This window comes from Ochlerotatus camptorhynchus, unplaced genomic scaffold, assembly GCF_037179485.1.
Source record: "Ochlerotatus camptorhynchus isolate MF236.1 unplaced genomic scaffold, CSIRO-AGI_Acam_v1.1 ptg000204l, whole genome shotgun sequence".
Taxonomy (NCBI): Eukaryota; Metazoa; Arthropoda; class Insecta; order Diptera; family Culicidae; genus Ochlerotatus; species Ochlerotatus camptorhynchus.
The window spans coordinates 2,195,700-2,218,299 of record NW_027040694.1 but is presented as its reverse complement, the minus strand read 5'-3'; the positions used below and the strand labels follow the sequence as shown (position 1 = coordinate 2,218,299).

The 22,600-nt window shown below is 39.0% G+C and overlaps 1 protein-coding gene across 1 annotated transcript in view; it reads left to right on the top strand.

Annotated features, from left to right (window-relative positions):
• Window positions 1-951: 951 nt before the first annotated feature.
• The window catches only part of LOC135702992 (synaptogenesis protein syg-2-like), a 320,097-nt gene continuing 298,448 nt past the window's right edge, over window positions 952-22,600 (top strand). The window contains exon 1 of the mRNA XM_065224077.1: window positions 952-2,369. The gene's annotated coding sequence lies outside the window, so the exon portion shown is untranslated. The remainder of the gene's footprint in view (window positions 2,370-22,600) is intronic.

The window sequence follows — 22,600 nt, the reverse complement described above, 5'->3', positions numbered from 1 at the left end:
TCCGTCAAATAAACATCAGGACTTATGTTACATATGTTAGGTTCTTTTCTTGGAATATTTATGATATGAGTTTGATGATTTGCCATTGCCCGAATGTTTTTAGAGTATACATTTATCACTCATGATCAAACAATATTATAACCGTTCCAGAAACCATATTAACAAGATTATCCAAGGCTAGCACAATATCTTTAGCAACAAAACATTGCTAAACAAATTCATAGATTCTATACACAACAATTACTTTGTATAAAAGATTTTCTAGGTTCCTGGAGTTCAGATCATTCCACCCACTAGATCACCCCTGACTGTGACAATATCCTTTGCAGCGTCTATGCACATCTGTTTCGATGTGTTTCCACTAAATTGTCCTGGCAACTAATGAATTCGTAATCTGACCTACAAGACGATTTGAAGAGTTTATTGATATTAAAAAAAAACCAACTTTCTAGATTTTTAGAACAGAGACAAATAACCTAGTATCACATTTTTAGGAAAGTATCAATTATGATCTTTCTCTTAATCGAAACCCATTCCCGGCTAACAAACATCCTCCATCTGAAATTCCATCCAAACCCTCGTAGTGTGTGGAATGAATTTTCGAACTTCCCTTCGATGAACCAAACACTCTCAAGACATTTATTGGCATCCCACAATCAGCTGATCGAAACCAAAACATTCCGTCCAACTTAATTGCTGTTATCAGCGCGAGAAAGAGAGCATCCCCTTTTTATTTGCTCCGCGTCCAAGGGTTTCTCTGAGCAAAACATCCTCCCGTGGCACTGCAATTTAAGAGAATCGATTCGCAACATTTCCCTGAGCGTTCATTCCAACCGGTGTGTGTCGAGAGCGAGGGAAAATCCTGTTCACCATCAGTGGCAGTCTCGGTGAAGCAGTTGAAATTTTCCCGCAACCGCCTCAGTTCAGTTCATCGGGATACTTTCGGCAGTTCGGACGCGTTCTGGATCACTGAATCAGCCTCGCAGCATAGTTTGGTCAAATTGTCGCGGTACCCCTGGTTAGTGCCAGTCAGCTTCCTTCCAAGTTTTTCACACGAGTTCTAACACTCTCTCCCCCTCCCCCCACACCTCCCACCAACTTAAGAAAAGTCGTCTCGCATCACCAACTACGACGGGGGATGAGTGAGTGAGGCTGAAGGTGTTTGTGTGTGTATGTGTAGGTACTAACTAACTAGTTGGTGTTCTTGGTTCGTTGCTACCCATATATGACGTACATCAGCAACATGGGTTGGTGAAAAGGTGGCGAGGCTTTTCTGTAGGTCATGGATTTTGAAGTCGACCAAGCATACGTAGACAGGGTGACGACGAGTACCTGTGCTCGGAAGAAATCTAAGAGGTGAAATTTTTCGCTTTTCACGTCCGTCTTTCCGAGGGATCGAGCAATCGAGCCGGTTGAAGTTGTGAAAATTGACGGAATCGTGACGACGGCGGGGGACCGGTTCACTGAAGCTCAAAAGAAAGTGTGCTAACGATTTCGGTTTACGGTTGACTTGCGGGTTGACGAGCTTTTTTTTCCATCTGACCCAACCCGTGACGGGGCAACGACAGGGGGTTCACCGCAATAATAAAGTACGTTGAAATCGACGGGCGGAAAATGAATGTGAATGTTTAATGAGCCGCGAGATTTGGAATAATTCTGTCGAGCCAAGAAAATATCACATCAATTGTGGGCTTGTCGGTGAAATTGTGTGCAAAAAAATAAAACGGTTTTCGGCGCGGAGGTTAATCGTTGGTTAAATTATAAGTTCAATCAATGTGAGCTTCGGTCGAAGAGAGTGAGCGGGTGAGTGATTGTGACGCACAGGGAAGAACGACGTAAGGGCAAATCATTAAATTTGCATCCTTCAGTAAGCCAGCATCGGCATCATCAATCATCCGGTTTCCCCGGTTAAACGTCTGCAAGAGTGAAGAAAGCACAGCGCTAAAGGTGGTGCATACCAGAAGGTTCAGGAATCAATTTCCTCGATTTCTTTGAGAGGGAGAGTTTTTTTTTTGAGTGGCAGTGAGAAGCAGCAGTAGAAGACGAGGGGAAGAGGCAAGTCGTGATGATCCGCCAAAAGCATATTCCCCCGCTGGGAGCCCGAGTTCCCCGCAGTGTGGTGTGCTATTGATCTTGAAGAAGCGAAGAAATTGCCAAGTGTGATGATGCTGATTGGAGCTGGTGTGCCTTTCTAGGAACGAAGAGAAATTGCCAGCAAGTCATCGTGCTGGATAACTGGTACGAAAAAAAAAGTGAGCTGTGCACCTGATGGTGGGTTGACTGAAACAACGACGGCGGAAGTCCTGTTAGGCCTGGAGGCAGAGTTGGAGCAGAAGGAATCTTGCCACCGACCGGGACGAGAATAACGAGTATGTGATTGATTTGATTTATTCTGTTGTATGTCTTTTCTCGCTTTCCGGTATTACGCCTATGACATGTAGAAAGTACAGAAGAACTGGTTGGATTCCACTGGTGGAGCCAGTACGGGGGTGTGCGATGGGTTATGTTACAACCCTTATGAATAGGATGTGTGAAGATTCGCGATATCACAAAATTGACGTTGGATAAGACTAGTGATTCATGGCATGCAGTGTTCATAAATTAATGATATGTGAAACAATTTTGACCGAGTTTTGACCAGGACAATTCTCGATTTTAAATGATTGGGACCCCTGAACCACATCGCATTTTTAGGTGTAACGTTCTTCAAGCATATGTTTTAGATTGTTAGTGAACCAAAGCTAACAAAAAAAAAATGCGTTTAAAATTTTTAAATGCAACTAAAAGATTCCCAGACAAAATCTGTCCTGTTAAAAATACATGGTCAAAGTCATGTCATGACTGCATAAAATGATCTATAGTATGCAAAAAAGTTTATCCACCCCCCTACCAATTGACATATTTTATTTGTTTTTCTGGTGAAAATCAGTTTAATTTTATGAGTGTTCCTCCATGATTTATCAATTTTTTTTTTATCACATTGCCATTGAAAATACGGCCTTTTCTTGAGATTTCATATGATAAATTATGAAAAAGGGTAAAAATTACGCCAGCAAAGTTTATCCACCCCCAAACGGATACTATGATTTAAGTGTGTTTTACAGAGTTTTGGTGTGTATTCTGCAGCTTTCACGAATGTGAACATTGTGTCTAGCTGTCATTTAGTGCTGTTGAAGTTTTCGAGCTCAAAATATCAGTTTCGTGTTCAAAATTGAAAGTATTTGTTGCAAAATGCCCAAAATAGCACAAATTTCGATTAATATCCGAAATTTGATTATTGAACAGCACAAAACTGGCAAAAGGCAAAAACGTACATTTATTGTAAAATTTAGGTATCTATTTCTTTATTTCATATATGTAGACTACATTTACATACACAGAAAAAAAATCCTGAATTTTAACTATCGCGTAAAATCTCCCTTCGTTTAACTTTGAGCTACACTTGGCATAAACAACGAAATCCTTTACAAGCTTGCTTACAATATTGCATATTTATGCCACATTCCGCTTAAATTTACACGAAATATCGCATAAATGTATGCCAAATCTAGCGTTAATTTTATGTGCGCTATATCTCGCAGAGATTTACATGAATTTTTGAACGGTGTACATCCCAAGTAACATTTTAAGTTTTATGAAATACTACAAAGCTGCTATAAAACAACATTCATAAAACCCTGGTCAAAACTGCTTTGCCATTGATGCATCCACCAAAACCTCATTAAAGCTAGAATCTGTCTAGTTGGCCCACTCTGGAAAAGGTTCTGAAGGGTATATTTTCAAAGCGCTTCAAGATTGATTTACTGCAAAATAGTTGTACGATAAACACATTGAGATCGATTTCAAAACCGTATTTAAGCTACGATAAAAGCTATTTGGCAAACAAATAAAACCATTATCCGAGCCATTTACCCTAGCTGCTTGTTAAGTTTACTCGAAAAACAACAATCAAGATAAAAAAGGATCCATTAATACCATCCGATCTTATCAAAATAATTAATCTAAAAACTGATCGTATAAAAATCCTTCCGAATTTCAAAAATTATAAAAAAAGTTCTCATGAAGTGGCCTAGTTTTAGGTGACATATAAAATTTGATGTGAAATGTACGTGAAAATATCGAAAAATTTGAGTCCACCCACGGAAAACATCGATTTTACTAATTATTTAACATTAAGAAAAAAAATATATATTCTTCAGATCGATCATTAAGCTTAGCCGAGATTTTTATTTCTCATGATTTTTGCATTCTGAATATTTTTTCATTGCTAAATTAACTAAAATAAAGTTATATTTAAGGAAATAAAGATTAAAAATCGAAGATTTGTAACCAGTTGTTTACAATCCGCGGATTTTCGTTTGTATGATTTGTTGTTGTTTGGAAAATTCACGTTTTGTTAAACATAAAACAGTAGACACACACAAGATCGAGAGGGTTTGTGCCGCTGCAAAGAACAAGAACGTTACTGAAAGGAAAACACTTTTATACAACATCTCGCACAAAAATGGTTGTGCGAAAAGAGGGAGAATGATAATGATTGGAGATATTGCAGAGGCCATCTTTCAGTGGAAGATTGACCACAAATAAACAGGCGTCCGTGTGCAAAAGACCGGTATTTTTAAGTGCAGTGCCATTTAGTGTACCCCCTCCCCCCCCCTTGTGGGGTTTCTGGGATGTTGCACTGCCTCCGTTCAGGTAATTTACTTTTTATTATCCTGACGGAAAATTTCCCTGAATTATAACAATTCTCAGGACCTCGTACCGTAAATAAAACGGTCTTACACGGCTCGGCTCGGAAGTCAAGATGGCTTCCGAGCCTAATTGTAAATGATCCTCGATCGTCCGTCAGGGACGATTCCCTCAGGCCGGTGGCCTTAATTGCCAAGGAGGATCCCGTCTCGGCTCGACCAAGATGGCCATGCCACGGTCAGCCGATGCCGTCAACGACGGAAGACGCCTGCCAGCCAAAGGAGCCAGCAACGCCTGCTGAGCCGTATGTGGCTGATGAACGCCACCAGATCCGCCATTCTCCCAAAGCTGCAACAACACTGTCTGCAGCCCGCGCCGCAAGTTTCCGGCCACACGGTAGTGCAAGAGCAGCCATGTGGGCCAACGCCAGCGTCGCGACGCCGTAGGAGATCCCGCTGCAGCAGTGAGTACAGTGCAAATTTTAAAACCCTCGCATACACGCCACATATATGTGAAAACCCACACCCACACGCCACAGAATAGGGCAAATAAATGTGTTAGAAAATGTGAATATTTCTGTGTTTCATACTTCAAGACCAACAATTGAAATGGCCTTAACTTCATTTTGTAAACAATTCTTGTATTTAAGGCCATTTTCTCGCGAACCGAAACCTTAATTCGCAAACCTAAACCACAATCGGCTAGAGGATAATTTTCCCTACCTGTTCATTATGTTGGTTTGCCTTTGCGGACTTCGGTTCGCGAGAAAATTGCCTTACAAGGTTTGTTTACAAAATGGAGTTAAGGCCATTTCAATTGTTGGTCTTGACTTTGTCCGCGTAGCCCCTCCGAATACCCAGTAACATGCCGGCCCTGCGACCAAGTTCAGGGGTCTCATGCTACTGAGCTAGTTACCCGGGAGTGTCTGGTCATAGCATAGTCACAGATTGTAAAAAACAAACAAAATAATTGTTATATTCCGGAGACATAAAAGTTGATTTTCATGGGCCATTTGTGAAAAAGTTATTTTGCTTTCAAGAAATCCCTAACAAATTCATAAGCGTTTGAAATGGCTTTTATGAAGAAAACTTGTAGACTGAATTGTATTTATCTAAAGCCATTTTGCTTGATCCTAACCCGTTCAGATTTATGGCAGCATTTATGGCGGTAATGTTGCCTACAAAATGTTAAACGTCAAAGTTTGTTTATCTTTCAATAGTTGCGCTGTGCGATTCAGCGTTCTTCCAGGCGATTCTCTCCCGATGGCTTGGAAGCAGTTACTCAGAAAGTGTTCACAACATTTCGCATTTCACACAGCTGTAACCTCGATCACTCCCGAAAAGATCTCCATTCTTCCGGATGGTTCTGGAAGTGCACCATCAAACGATGCCGGAATGTACGGTTGAATGAATTTTTTTCCAAGTGATGACCCTTTCACCGAATAAAATCGCAGCTATGCATCGGAAACCAACTAGTGTCCGCTAACTGACCGTTTCAGTGGTTTGCTGTGATGATGATGGTCCCACCTCTTACCCCTACAAAGGTTTGAGCTGGACGATTTATCTTTAAGATAATTTAATATGACATTTTAACCAGGTTGGCAAACAAAATCGAACTGGTTTCAGTTACAGATATAAATTCCCTCTAGAGTTTACAGTTGCTTCACAGCGATATAAATGTGGAAAAGCTCAGGCGTCCACCTCTTAGTTCGCCTTTTTGTCCACCTAAAATATTCATAAGTATTACAAGCAATCAAGAGTTAATGAACAATCAACAAAGCATCCTATTACTCTAGTAACCCCGCAATCTGATGCTATCATAATTTTCAGCAATGTCAGGAATGCTCACGAACCCCCAACATTTGCCAGAAAACTTACTACTAACTCAAGGTATCTTCCAAATAAGCTTCAAAATTGCATTTTTTTTTTATCGAATGTTTAATTCAGTCCTCTATATCCGTAATACGCGCGCGAGGCTCAAACCTTTGTAGACTACTATTTTTTTTTACTACTACTATTAAATCAAATATCAAAAATCCATCATCACCATCGTGGCGAACAAAATAGTTTTTGCAGTGCTACAATAATTATTAAAAAGTCGTTATAACAGCTATCCATATAAAGTAATCCGTTAAAAATAACTTCGTCAAGATACATAATTTGTCAATTCATAAAAAAAAAATCACTGGATAACTGTTCAAAAGACAGTTTTAACGTGTGAAATGCAATGTCTCTTAAATTCTGCTAATGTTGTTGAACGTTTAATGTGTCTAGGCATCGAATTGAAAACATTTATTCCTTTAAAAAATAATGAATTCTGTGAAGCACAAGTCAAGAAATGTGGTGTTCTTATTTCATCCGCGTTTCTAGTATTATATCTATGATAGTCACTTCCTCTTTCAATTCGATCATACAAATATCGAGGCAGCAAACCGTTAACTATTTTAAAAATGAACACCATAGTCAAATATACAATTCTTTGCTTCACCGACAACCATTGTAAGGCGTCTAGCATCAAAGTTGAGGAAGTGAATCTATTACATCTCAAAATCAAACGCACTATTTTACTCTGCAAGCGCTGTAATCTCGATATTTGTGTTGCATTGGACAGAAATAAAATGGATGGGCAAAAGTCTAGATGAGGAGAGATGATTGATTTGTATAGCTGTATTTTACTGGCAATAGTTAAATCGTTTTTCAATCGACATAGAATTCCATACTTCTTGGCAATTTTCTTGATGACATTGTCAATGTGAGAGTTGAACTTAAGTTTGTCATCAATAATCACGCCAAGATATGAACGCGATCAATAGTTTCATCATCAATTACAACAGAGACGTTCTCATTTAATCGATTCCGCGAAATTACCATAAACTTAGTTTTACTTGTATTCAATTTTAACTGCTTACACTTCAACCATCTACTTAGATACTGCAAATCTTCATTCAAGTGTGAGACGGCAACTTCTAAATCCTTAGCTGCAATGAATAACACAGTATCATCTGCAAAAAGGTTAATGTCGCAAAACCGTAAAACACGTCGCAAGTCATTAATATACATAATAAATAAAAGGGGCCCTAATACACTTCCCTGGGGCACTCCAAGGTTGTTCCCCACGTGACTGGAAACATAATCATTAAAAACAGTCCGTTGAGTTCTGTCAGACAAATAGCTTTCAAACCATTTATATGCAGTACTCGTAATTCCAAAGCGCTTGATTGTACTTAACAGTAAGGGCCTAGAAATTGTTTCAGAAGCGCGTTTCAGATCCAAAAAAACAGCAACAATCGTATCTTTACGCTCCAAGTTGTCTTTCCACTTTGCTAACACCAAATTCAATGCAGTTTCACAAGAATGACCTTCCCGATATCCCGATTGTTCTGGTATCAACAAAGAGTTGCTATTCAAATACTCCAACAGCTGGCCTTTAACAACAAGTTCTAAGATTTTCTCTAATGTGTGCAACATGTTGATGGGACGAAACTCTTCGGCTTTAATCGTTCCAGCAACTTTTTGAATAGGAATCACTAAGGATTCCTTCCAAATTTGTGGCACATGTCCATTCTGCAATGATTCATTGATAAGGTCCAGAAAGATGTGGCCAATAACATGAAAGCAATCTTGAATAACTCTAGCATTAACATTATCTACTCCAGCCGATTTTCCTAATGAAAAACAAATAACTCTAAGTTCATCTAATGTAATTGGGTGAAAAACTTCAAATCTGCAACTACTTTTAACTGGCTGTTTTATTTCGTCAGGCTCATCGACCAATTCAATAGATTGATTAATCAATGGAACACTGTCGACAAAATAATCTCTAAACTTAGCTGCAATTACTTGTTCTGACTGTTCTAATGTGCCATTAAAAGTTATGGACCGCGGTTTGCGGTTGTTTTGATGCTGATCAATCTTTCTTTGAACATATTCACAACAAGTTTTCTTTATCGATTGTGAATACTTATTACGCGCGATTGTGTACCTATTCCAATGATTTTCATTATTTGATGTACAAAACTGTTTGTACCATTTGTCCCTTTTCCGTTTAAGACGCAAAAGATTCAAATTGTACCAGCTGTTCGAGTTTTTCAAAGAAACAAACTTTGCTCAACTAGTTGATTGGTACACGTTTTCAAAGCGTTATTAAGAACAGCTGTAGATTCATCTAAGTTACCGGCCGCGAATGGAAAATCCACACTCCTCTCAACAAGATTCGAAACAGCCTGCTTCGAGTATTTCCTCCAGCACTTCAATTTTACAAAATTATCGTTATCGTTAACATGGTCTAAGACATTAATCACTAAAGTCTCATGATCGGGATTTGGTGTAATAGCCGAGAGAGAAATGAATACTTCAAGTGAACTCAATGTCAAGGTAATGTAATGATCTGAGAATACAATACAGTCAGTCTTAGCTTCAACTCACGAACGTACGGTCTATCCATATAATATCAGAAAGTGGTCTCCGGTCGGTTGAAGTCTTGACATTCTCCCTGTCGGTTCGAAGCCGTGACAATTGGCGACGAGGATGGTATTACCCATTACCATTAATTGAGGAATTAATTTCAAACAAGAGTGGTGCAAAGAAATTCGTGTTAATTGATTGACGAGGGGCGTATCAACAATTAGTGGTATCGGAGGCTACACAAAAAATGCTTGTAATTAATACCCATAAAGGCCTGTATGCATTAAAGCGACTACCATTTGGGGTAAAACCAGCAGCAACTCTTTTCCAATCTGCTATGGATAACATTTTAAGCGGAATTCCTGGTGTACAAGTTTATATTGACGATATACTGATATGGGCGAGGTCGGATAAGGAACTACTTGAAAAAATAAAAATAGTGTTAGAAAGATTAGAAAGATACAATGTAAAAATCAATGCCAGGTGAAGTATTTGGGTCACATTCTTTCGGAGGCAGGGGTAGTGCCTAATCCGGAGATGGTGAAAGCAATAATGGCCGTGCCATTGCCTAACACAAAGACACAACTCAAGTCATTTCTCGGCATGATTACATTTTATACCAAATTTGTCCCAAACACATAAAACAAGGATGGCCAAGTCATGTTAAAAATAAGAACATTAGAAATTATTACGCTAAAAGACATGAATTGAGTCTGGAGGTAAATTGTCTTATTTTCAGAGAAAGGATTGTTATTCCAACTAGTTTGAAACATCATGCCCTGCAACTTTTGCACGCAAATCATTGGGGTGTTCAAAAAATGAAACAAATAGCACGTACATTTATATATTGGGAAGAGATCGGATCAGACATTTAAAATTATGCAATGTCTTGTAATACATGTCAGCTAAAAGGAATTGATAGGACACCGCGAATTTATGGTAACTGGCCAGCAGCAAGTACACCATTTGAGCGGGTACACATCGATTTTTTTCATAAATATAATCGTACTTTTCTCATTTTAATAGACGCATACTCAAGATGGATTGAGATTTAAAAAAAATGGGCAAAACAACAGCAGAAGATGTAGCCCAAGAATTAGATAATATATTTTGCACTTTTGGGTTTGCGGCAACCATAGTGAGCGACAATGGGCCCCTTTTTTAATAGCCATAAATTTTTCCAATACTGTACAGCAAGAAACATAAAGCACATTTTCTCCCCACCGTATCACCCTGTTCGCAATGGTCTAGCAGAACGAGCCGTGTTAGAAAAAATAATAAACGAGAAAGATCCTTCTTCATCGTTACAGATCGAGAATAAAATCCGAACGTTCCTCTACAATCCCCACCAAACTTCAACCACAGGCGATAACATCATACCGAATCAACGAGTTTTTTCATTCACACCACGTTCAGAATTATTAAATTTAAGAGAAAAATATTATAGTTTAAAGTCAAGTGAAAATTAATTTAAAAGCATGAATTGGAAACCTAATGACAAAATGCGGGGCAAAAGTACGCACTTAACTTTTTTAATAAGTTAACTATTGAACGAAAGGCAAATACCATGCGACCAAGTTACCACGTATTGCCTTAATGTCTTACCTTTCAAACGTAGTACTGGAAATTACCAAAATATTTGTGTAATATGAGAACTGAAACAGTTTTTAAAAATAGTCAAATGCGTACTGGGGGAGGGGGGGCAAAAGTACGCATTGTACGGGGCAAAAGCTGTAACAAATAGTTTCTTGAGTACTGTACCTCCCCTCTGGTCAACCAGGATTAGGGAGCATCCAAAAACTACGTTTTCTTTTTAGGGGCAGAAGCGTGAGGGAGGGAGGGTGATGAGAGTTGTAGTTTGTTGGTTTCCATAAAGGTTCATATAAAACATATTAAGGTTCCATTATTCCGAGATCCAGCGCAACCTGCCGCTTCGAAATGCCATCCCGGACTCTTTGCTGAGCTGTTTCGAGCATCTGGGAAGTGCATTTCTGCCGACTGGTTTTGCGCTTGTAGTTCCTGTACAAAAACATAACCATTTCAATGCGACATTCTGTGCGTACTTTTGCCCCACATGCAGTTTTATCAATGATTCGATTTATTACAAAACTTATGAAACTGTTTGAACGGAATGACTGCACCTCTCAAACAGTCATAGAGTAATAATATTTTTAGCATTTTTATACCCATTTTTTCTAAACTTTAAATGATCAAAACATAATCCCCAAAATGTTGAAAATTAGATCAAAACTGCCCAAAACACAAATTACCTCATAACTTCACGCCACTACGTTCAAATCACTAATGTTTACACCTGTGATCAGCTGGTCGAATGATGTGTCGAACCCATACAGTGTGGCCAGGTTTTCATGTTCAAACATTTCAAAAAGGCCTATTCGTACTTTTGCCCCGAATTACTCTACACATAAAGTAAACGGCAGACAGTTCAAACATGAAGCAAGAATTATCAAACCATTATCAAAGCTAGTTTTCTTAATTGAAATAGATGGTTCAACACGCTCAGCTCATTTGATCCAGTTAAAATGTGTACCTCAAAAACCTTTTGTATTAAAAAATAACATTGGCAACCCCAGCCTCCCAAGCGACATTACAGATAACCAGTATTATTCAAGCAACTCAGATGAAGACGAAGAAAAAGACGCCGTTCAAACCAGTGAATGTAAACAAAACTCACCAAGTGTAATACGTCGTTCTAACAAAACGAGAAACCCAAGACATAGTAATTTTAACCTCGAGAAGTTAGCTAAAAAGATAACATAATTTGGAAATCTAAGATTAAAGAGGAGTTGAAAATTCAGGTACAGGGTTAACTTGAAAGGGGGAAGATGTGAGGTAAGGGATTTGGTGTAGTAGCCGAGAGAGAAATGCACACTTCAAGTCAACTCAATGTCAGGGTAATGTAATGATCTGAGAATACAATACAGTCAGTCTTAGCTTGAACTCACGAACGTACGGTCTATCCATATAATATCCGAAAGTGGTCTCCGGTCGGTTGAAGTCTTGACATTCTCCCTGTCGGTTCGAAGCCGTGACACAAATCAGTATCCGTAACTGAACAAATGGAATCAAAATTGGAATAAACGTGGTCATTTAAAGTTCTACTGTGCCTGGAAATACGCGTATATTCATTTACCGTTTGCTTTAAATTAAAAAAAAACTCAGCTAAACGCTTCAAATGATTCGAATTATGGTTATCACGCCAATTAATATTAAAATCACCAGCCAATTTGTTTAATTTACTAGAATCAAGAAATGTCTCGAGCCAGTTCTCTAAAACTTCAACAAAACGCTGGTCACTAGGACTGGGCGGATGATACAAAACACCATAATTACCCATCTTCATGCCACGTACAACTGTAATGCCCAAGAACCAGTTGCCATCAATAACTTCGTTGGTACGAAGGTTGAATTGAACTGATTCTTTGACATAAATAGCAACACCGCCAGTGTGTCTAGAATGTGATAAACAAGCAGCAACAATATATCCCGGAATACTATACTGATTAAAAGCTTCAGTTTCTACAATATGAGTTTCAGATAAGCAAACTAAAAGAGGACGTTTTTCCTCAACAATCTGACGTAATGCTACGTAGTTTGTTGACAACCCCGCAATATTCAAGCATAAAAAATCGAATTGACTCACATTCTTGGAACTTGGCTGCTATTTATTGAAACGCAAGCTGCTTTTCTTCGGATGAAAAAGTCTTTTATAGAGCAAACATTCCGAGCTACATGCGGCATGGTTGACGTCCAAGTTCATTTTTCGTTCTTTATTCATTTTCAAACAATTAATATATTTCAATACAGTTGACGTACACTCTGACGTTTTGTGTTGTTGGCTGCACCTAGAGCTAATTGTTGCCTGTATAAGCAAGTCTGCAGCTAAAATTGTTTGTTGGAAAATTACATTGAAAAACAAAAACAAATTATGGCAACACTTTTTTGAAAATTTCACTCATTTTAAAAATAGGAGGTCTAAAATTAATGTACACACTAAGATTTTCTTTTCGTGTTCGGTAAATTTTACCGAAATCAAAACAGCTGAACGTTCGGTAAAACTTTGACCTTCATTTTAAAGGCTATTTAATTTGAAAATAGTTTCAAAACATGTTCAACCTTGTTTAAATTATCAAATCTTGTCATTTTAGTGGAGATTTAGTTTCAAATTAGCTGAAATGCAATTGCACAAATTTTACCAAACAGTTCAGCTGTTCAGATTTCGATAATAAATTACCGAAGTCGGTGATAATTTCTAAGTGTGTAAAGAGCAAAAGCAACCTAAGTACGGCACTGTCTAAACCTTTAAGCATCTCTCTAGCTACCCCTATAATAACCCATTCTTAGCATTATTCTTGTTTTTCGCATTTCTTATGGGAGACAGAGCCCCATTATTTCCATTCTTCCGCCTCGATTGCTTATTTCCTCCCGACAGAGGCAAAGCCGAGCAACAATCTCTCACCGCACCGCTCACGACCGGGTTCGATATTCGGCTTGATGGCCTCCTGCCAGCCAGGTGATTTCAAAGCTGATCCATGAGCTGCGATGTGCGTAATGTGATTTAGGGAAAGCACGTCGGTAACGGTGTGATGATGGTGCGAGGTATGAAATTGATTGGAGGAAGCTAATCGATTGGTAGTCCCACACCGATTGTGATTACCATTGATCGAATTATTCTGTAATTATCACACTGATTTTTTTTTCTCGTGCGGCTCAGAAACGAATTATTCTGTGAAAATGTGATTGGCACAGGCTATTAACTGGTTTTGTAATTAACGGCACAATTGATTGGTTTCGATGGACACGTATGAGCAATCAGCTGATCAGACTGAAGCGTGGGGAGATTTTAATGAAATGCAGATGAAAATGCGGGTTATTTCCAAAAACGATAAGTTATTCTTTTTAATCGGCTGAAAAAGGGCTGGTGGAAATTACAATTTGTTACATGTTTAATTTAAAATCAAATAGATTATTTAACCCACATTATACTTTAACGTGCAGTGAAATTCAGCGCTTCGGAATCATTAATCACTCCGAAAAAGTCACAAAGGTCTGATATGGATCATTTGCGCTTTGCTTTGTTACAACCGAAATTTCTCGTACCAACCGTATAAATAATGGCGTGTCATAGTAACGTTACAAAAAGCCATTCTTTTAGCGGCAAGCATAGCAATCTGTACGTTTGGATCTAAACCGTCGCAGAAAGACTTCAGCATTCCATCAGAATATTGCCACCCTTTTGCCATCAAAGTAAATTGACCTTCATTATTCATACATGAGACACAAATTGCAGCTAATGCTCGACCAATTACAGATAGAGACATATCCCGGCAGCAACCCTCAACCGCCCCTTGTTTCCGTAGCCCAGCTAACAGGCCGGTTGAAGTGGCGTTCAATTGACTAAATGAAAAACAAACCTCCACCACCGGCACAGCACCCACCCACCGCCAGTCATTGCTCTGCTGTGGTGGTTTTGCATAATCCCGGGCTTCCCGTGCCTCGGCTGAATGGATCGACACAGGACCACCATAATGGAGTGCCTACTAGAGGGAGCCACTCACTCTTTTGTCAGCAATAATTCAAGCCGATGACGGAATTGCTTCGCCCCGTGTCCCATAACCGGCAGTTGATCCTATGTGACGTTCAGTTCAGCCAACTCGCTGCTGCTGGCTGGCACTGTGTTGAGGAAACAAGCGTGGAGAGCTACAGTGAAAGAACCAACAACAACAACAACAACAGTAACGGAAATGACAAGGAACCCATGTCAAAGCTGTTACAAGTTAATTTGGGCGAATGTGTGTATGCTTTTATCCTTGCTCCACTTTTTAGGTAGATGTTGCGACATTCGATCCGAAAAAAAATGAATCGTTAACCCAAATGGCCTGTGTAGAACACAAAACTGAGCAACTGAGGTGAACTGTGATAACAAGGCGGGTCGGATGAGTGTGAGATTTTTGGGAATAAATCAACGAATGGATTACCGTAAGCTGTCAATTTGTTTCTCACCACTGGTGCCACTTTCCTATGTTGACATAGATAGCTCACAGCAACTCACGAAAAGCTACTGATTCCGATCAATAGCGGTACGGCTTCTTCCTCCTTCTATGGATGCTCATGTGGACTGCAGCTCGCCGAAGCTTGAAATCTGTGTGAGGAAATCGCTTTTCGCAGGCAATCGGTGATAATTTTCAAAGCAACAGTGGCACATTCGTGCTATTTTCAATAGAATTTTTTTTTTTAAATAATAAATTCTTAAATTTAAAAAAATGCGTGGAAATATATCTGATCGATTGGTGATAAAATTATTGAAATTGGATCAGGGGCAGCTGAGTTATTAACGTTCAAAATCTTTCATAATTTTGTAACATGTTCCATTTTTGGTTTTCACAAAGTGTACCCCCATATAGAAATCACAGACGTAATCTTACTTCCAAAATTCTTAAAAGGTTCTAACTACGTGAATATGTTTTATTACTAACAACATCTCTTACGAAAATCAACCTTGCTTGTAATCCATTGGGTTGTGCAATACCTTGAGAAGGTATGAATGCAGTACTGAGTCGTACTCAGGTTTCTCTTTTTCTGGATCGCCTGACCTACAATAACTGCATCGACGATGATCTGATCTTTGCTACCTTGAGTGTTTCGTCGGCAGCCCTTCTGTTCTTCGGCCATAACGTTGTATACATTGCAATTGTTCTGTATCTTTCGATTTATTACTGATGAGAGCACTTTGTACAGGCTCGAGAGACATGTTATTGGCCTGTACTTGGCTGGATTAGCCGTGTTTTGGACCTTGGGTAGAAGATAGGTTACCCCTCTGGTAATGACTTCTGGTAGCTGTTGGGGGTCTTCTATTATCTTATTGAAGCAAGTCCTGGTGCAGCCCAATTCCTGGTATACCGGGTAGCCTCCCGAATATCCTAGGTGGTTACAACGACCGTGGGCATGCTTACAATTCCATTACTCCTATGCGTTTTTTCTGACAACCACATCCCATCACTGTTATGTTGAACAGGATTCTCCCACAGATCGGCCCAAAACTGTGTTACATCGCCGATCTACGGGAGTCCTTCGCTAGAGTCGGTTTTGCTTTTACAGACGTGGTTGTAGAACTCCCTTTCGTTAGTTTTGAACATTCGATTTTCCTTCTTGCGCTTCGAACTTTCTCCATAACGTCGCATCGGTTTAGCAAGAGCAATCAACCGCTGTACATGGATGTCGAGCACCTCAGTAATATCGACTTCAGTTAAGTAATGGAGCTCTGCGGGCTTGACAATTTCAGCAACGTGACGAACTAGCCTCGATGATCGGTTTCCCCTCTTGCACTGTGTCAAACGACCAATCTTAGTCCGAAATGTGACTATTCGGCCCTCCAGGCGTCGCATCCATGCGGGTTTTTATGCGTTGGGACGTGTACGACTTTCGCCGTCTCCTTGTGGGTACGTTTGCATGATCTCAACGTGTGTACTACGGCCATAGCTACACAGTACACTATGAACTGCAGGTCCTCATGTTTCTCAACGGCTTCTAAGTGCTGTGGCAATTCTCGTTTAGAATGCTTACTGCACTCGTTAGCCGGTACTGCAGTTTTGGCATCCTATGCCGGGACATGGGGTCTGTCCCTTGGAACTGTGTAGCCGCTGCGTCCACCTGTGAAGCCGCTGTCATTGCTGGTCCACTGCTTATCCAGGAGCGGTTGACTCCTTCGTTGACGTGTTTCGACTCACGTCTCTCACTCGCAAGTGATGCATTCAGCACAACAAAAATGGTTTTCAGACGTATCGCTCGATCCATTCCCTTTCCTCCGCACTTCCAGCTTGATGTACTCTACCTCGGCAAGTGTGAGCAAGTTGTGTGACATGTTTACTCGCTGCCTAGTATACAACTTGTTCCGGTCAAGCGCGTTGGCAAATCGAGAGAACCACTCATCAAACATATCCAGCATCCTTGATCTGCCAGACATTTCCGTCTCCAACCTCGTGCAAACGTAGTAGCAGCACATCACGTACTGGTTCATCTCCCTCGTCCACATGATCCGCTGCCTTTGGTGGCCTGCCAAATTGAGCGATTAACGGCTGTCAACCACAGCATCATTAGCAGGTGCAGCATTGCCTTGGTGTTGTCTATTGCTGCCTGTTCGGTCTCACGTGTGAGTAACGGGCTGAGCCCGTTGACTGCAGGGCTGCTGTTGCACCTCATCTTCCTCCAGCCGCTGGCCGCTCGCTCTGTCCCCCGTCCCATGATCAGCTCCAGTAGAGGCTCTGCGATCGTATTAGTCTTAATCCTCTTGTTCACAAGTACATGTTGGTGTTGCTTCTTTCCCGGAAGCTACGGGTTTGTAAATGGTATTTCCTACATTACAGTGTCAAATAGCTAGGTTATCGCACCCTTCCTCGCTCTTTTATTATTATTATTATGTTTTTATTACTATTTTTATTATTATAGCTACTCGGGACCTTTAGCGTTTTTGTCAATATTCATTGTAGCAATTAGTATTTTTATTTTATTTTATTTTTTGCTGAGCATCATCTGGTGAAATTCTAAGAGCTCGAATTTGTGAACAGGTCATAATGATTATAGACAAGAACACATTGCTCATCACAATTAGAAAGCATTAATCTTACAAAATAACGGAATTATTTGAAAGTCACAGTTTTAAAAAGTCTTGTTGCCAAAATTTTCAGAATTTTGAACGTGTCTCAACAATTGTAAATTATGGGATATTTTAGAAGAAGGTAACGTAAAAACAAATCTAAAGAAATAACCCACTTTGCCATAGATTTAGCTTTCAACATTCAAACTAAATATCAATTCTCATGCGTTGATCCAGAAGAAAATAGGTGGGCATTTTTAAAAATAATAAGTCTAATTGAAGTCATTACGGAAATCAACCAGGATGTACGTTGTCAGGACAAAATATGTATTTGCTGTTTGTGGGAGCCCCAGAAAACTTCTGCAAGCATCATAAACCTTCTGAGAACATCAAAGTGTATTGCGAACTTCAGAAACAAATTGTTAGCTTCAGAAAATTTAGCAAACTCAGAGAAAATCTGTGAAATTCAGAAATGAGCTTAGTGAACTTCAAAAAATTGAGTAAGTTTCAGGAATTGTTTCAATTTTTATGAAATGACCATGGTGTTGCCAACCAATAAAAAAAATTTCGTTTCGTTTCGCCGAAGGACGTTTCGCCGAAGGACGTTTCGCCGAAGGACGTTTCGCCGAAGGACGTTTCGCCGAAGGACGTTTTGCCAAAGGGCGTTTCGCCGAAGGGTGTTTCGCCGAAGGACGTTTCGCCGAAGGATGTTTTGCCGAAGGTAATTTTGCCGAAGATTATTGCGCCGAATGGGTCATTTTACCGAATGGGTCATTTCGCCTAAGGTCATTTCGCCGAAGAGCAAGCCATATTTTACGGTTTTGAATTTTTTCCAAATCTCTTCTTCTTCATCGCATTTCAAGCTTACTACATATCGCACATTAGCTTATTGCGTGCTCTCAACTTAGTATTCTAGATGTACCATTTTTGCATTAGCATAATTGTGTGGCAAGTACAATTATACCCTAGGGGCATCCCACTCTAAACTTTGTATTTTCCTTTATATATAAATAAAGTTCTTAGTGATATCTAAGACACCTGAAAATACCTAAAAATACTTAAGAAAATATCTAGCGTTAGTTTATTTGCTTGGTTGCTATACCGATTTAATTTATTTGTTTATCCAATGTCAGAAGGTTTGTGTGGATATTCTTTGGTACAAACAACGTAAATATTTACCTTTTTAGACAAAACCCAGGTAATCATGACGTTTGATTATTGAAATATGAATGAAGAAAAGATACCAACTGCTGTCATGATTACCTGAGATTTATCAAATAATGTAAATATTTTCATCGATTGTATCGAAGAATTGGTGAATTTGTCATGGATTAGCATTAATTTTATTGAGAGAGTGAGCAGAGCAGCTGTATGTCACGAACCGTTTCCGGTGTAATCTGTTCGATCGGAACCAGAAAGAGTTCATTCTAATCTGAAAGACATGAGAACCTTTTGTTGGTTACTCGTTCGGTTTGACTTCTATCATTTGTATTCCTTATCACCATGTAAGTATTGTGTTATAAGCGGGGATATATTTTTACTTTTCATCCGCTAGATTCTTGCCCGTCTACTGATAACTACGGGTATACTGCCGCTATTCGCATGTCCGTCCCATAGCGAAAATCAGCAAGCCGAGAAAATCGCGTTTTAAGTTAGCTTCGTACCATTGCTTCTTATGTGATGGGACAACTAATTTGACTGTCTTCTCAAACTTTTTCAGAACAAAGTTGTTGAGTTCATCCAGTATTGTGAAAATATGAGTGATTATCTACCATTTGCATTGAAAATCTCAGTTTTGACAAAAACAACTATGGGACCGACATGCGAAGAGCGGCAGTATATAGCCTAAGCAAAATCGGAAGTGGGTAAACCTTTCACACCATACTATGGTGCGGACCCGGATCTCGTAGTTTCTCACCTTCTAAATGTAGAACATGTTTATTACAGAAGATAAAAAAAATCATCAAGGCTCTTTAACTGGATACCATCGAAGCAATATATCTTCTTTGAACCAAAGGTGGAGCGTGTTTGAAACTAATTTTAATCATTTTTAGTTTTCAGCACAGCTCTCTTTTTAACTTTCCAGGAGAATATGGTTTATATCCTATATCGATTTTGAACTCCATACTCTCGTTGCATGATCTGGTGATTAACTAAGTAAAGAGCAATACGAAGCAATAGTTGGAGATAATGGTCCAACGATAACATGAAACAATTATGGGAATGATTAAAATAGTCGGATTTAACTTTTAGGATTTTCTACGTAGAAAAGAAACAAGCAATACAATGTTTCATTTTCTTTAATTGAGAAACTCGATACATTTATAAACTTTATTGTTGCTTTCGATCAGACGTTTTGACCCTCCTGACTCATTCCTCCAGTACCCATTCGCTTGGTCATCTTGGTTTCCTTAGGAATATTCTGTGACACGATTTTCTCAGCATCTTGAGCTTACTTTTAGTTACTACTTAGTCAGATGATTCGCTGCTAAGAAGGTAGGGGTAGTATCCATTTGTGGAAATATATATTCATCAGCAGGATCTTTGTCCACCGAAGGGGTTTATGTGAGCCAATGAACAACCTGGTTGCTCTCGATCATTAGACACATCATAATTTATACTCGGGTGCATCTCATGCTAACGATTGCAAAACATCATTTTTTGTAGCTACGTCGATCTTGACCTTTGCATTTTATCATTTTGAATGGCTTTGGCATTTGAAATAGAAATTAGTAATACTATTTCATAGACATAATAAAAATATCCACCCATTAACATGAGTTTGCATATGAATTTGAATAAATACACGGCGAACAACTCGATATAAAAAAAGTCAACAACAAACCTCTACACTAGCAACACGTCATAAAAACAAGTGTTACTTCGATGAAAATATAATCTTAGTTTAAAATACTTAACAATACTTACGATACTTACGAGGAATTTAAAAATATTTTATTGATATTAGGTCTAAAGTTTAGAGTGAGATGCCCCTAGATTATACCCTATGCCCAGGGAAGTCGACGAATTTTCAACCCAAAAAATTTTTATATCAGACCGGGAATTGAACCCAGCCACCTCCAGCATGGTCTTGCTTTGTAGCTGCGCCTTTACCGACTGAGCTAAGCTCAGTAAATTTTTATATCAGTCTCGAAAAAAGATTATGAAGGTTCGATGTTTCCAACCTGGCAAGCTATTCAAATGTAATGCTTTCTTCTTTTAAACATGAGCAGTTCTTTTGAGTTGTAAAATTCGACGAAATGTCCTCCGGTGAAACGTCTTTCGGCAAAACTTCCATCGGCGAAATTACACAGCCCCATATTTATTTACATAACATTAACGCAATTTTTATAAAATGATTTGATCAACTGTAGATACGACATTGATCACCCAACAAACATTGATAGCTGAATAAGGTGTTATTTTGGCAAAAATATGCTTAATCAGCTAAAACATAACTTATTCAGCTTTTAATCAACTCAAATTGTTAGTTGGGCACAGAGGAGATCAAAGTGTGCTCTGCTTCTCCCAAAACAATGTTCCACTCGATAACATAGTTCTAGAAAAGAACTTTAGTGCAAAGCAAGTGCAAGTGATCGGGTAAAATGCATTTCAAAGTGTTTTTTTTATCAGCATCCTTTTCATCAGAACTGTTATTAGGCGATTGGCAAGTTGGATGATTCTGATTGGATTGGAGGCGGATTGTGCAAGAGTTTATTTGAAGATCCGAAGGAATGGTTTGAAGTGTTGAGCTAGAACTAAGAGATGCAACAGTCTTCCAAGTTTTTGCCTCACGGACAAACCATCGTTAATTTGGTGAGTTCGTTCCTGTTTATTTATTTACCTGTTTCGGTTTCTACAACTTTCTTTTAGACATCATTTTGAAGAGCCGCTTTCGTGTTGTATTTTCATGAGAAATCGAATGTCGAGTGCGCTATTGTCAGAGGTTGGGATTGAGTGGGTATGGCCAAGTTCCAACATAAATTTGCCAATTAGTTCCTTCGGCAAGAGAGTCATCCTAGTGTTTTTTTTTTTCTTCTGGTTTTAGACGTTTGATGCTTTGTACCTTTAAGTTCCCTTTTTGTGATCATGATTTGCCTGAAGAATTTTTGAACTTGTTTGGCAATAACCAGGAAAAGTCTTGGAAGTGCCAGTAGTGCAGCAGGACAGTAAGAGTACAAAATTAATGAAACTTGCTGAGATCTTCCCTTTATTTTCATTTATATGTTTTTTTAAATTTATAATATATGTTCGTTCTATTGCTCTCTACTCAAATCTAGCTCTCACCTGCCTTGGAAAGTTTTGCGAGATTTTATGAAGCACACAAAAGGAAAAGTTCGCGAGTCATTGTGAGTTTTAGCGAACTTTTCCAGTAGCTTGATTAGAGACCCGCATGTTCTCAAGGAGAGATAGAACTAAGGTTCCTATCTCCATTTCCTTTCTCCTACGGCCTTTTATTCCATTTTTCTCTTTTCAGAAAGCAAGTAATGGCACTATAACCATAAGCCATATAGGGTTAAGACAAGACTTAGTGTTCATGTACCAACCACTCGAGGAAAATGGAGCATCATTTAACTTTTTTAGATTAGATGCTCCCAACGACCAATCATTTATAATTAACAATACAACGGAACGTACGGTACGAGATGTCCACGTCTCATCGCATCGTGTTTAAATTTTTGATTTAAACAGACCCGATGTTTTTGAATCATCTTGCCCCTTGAATGCTGCACAGTAGGCCTGGCCATTTTGATATAAAATGCGCACCTCTGATGTATAAAATATACCAAATTGACAAGAAAAAGGATGGAGGTATATCTATCAGTGTTAGATTAGATAAGATAAGATTAGATTAGATTAGATTAGATTAGATTAGATTAGATTAGATTAGATT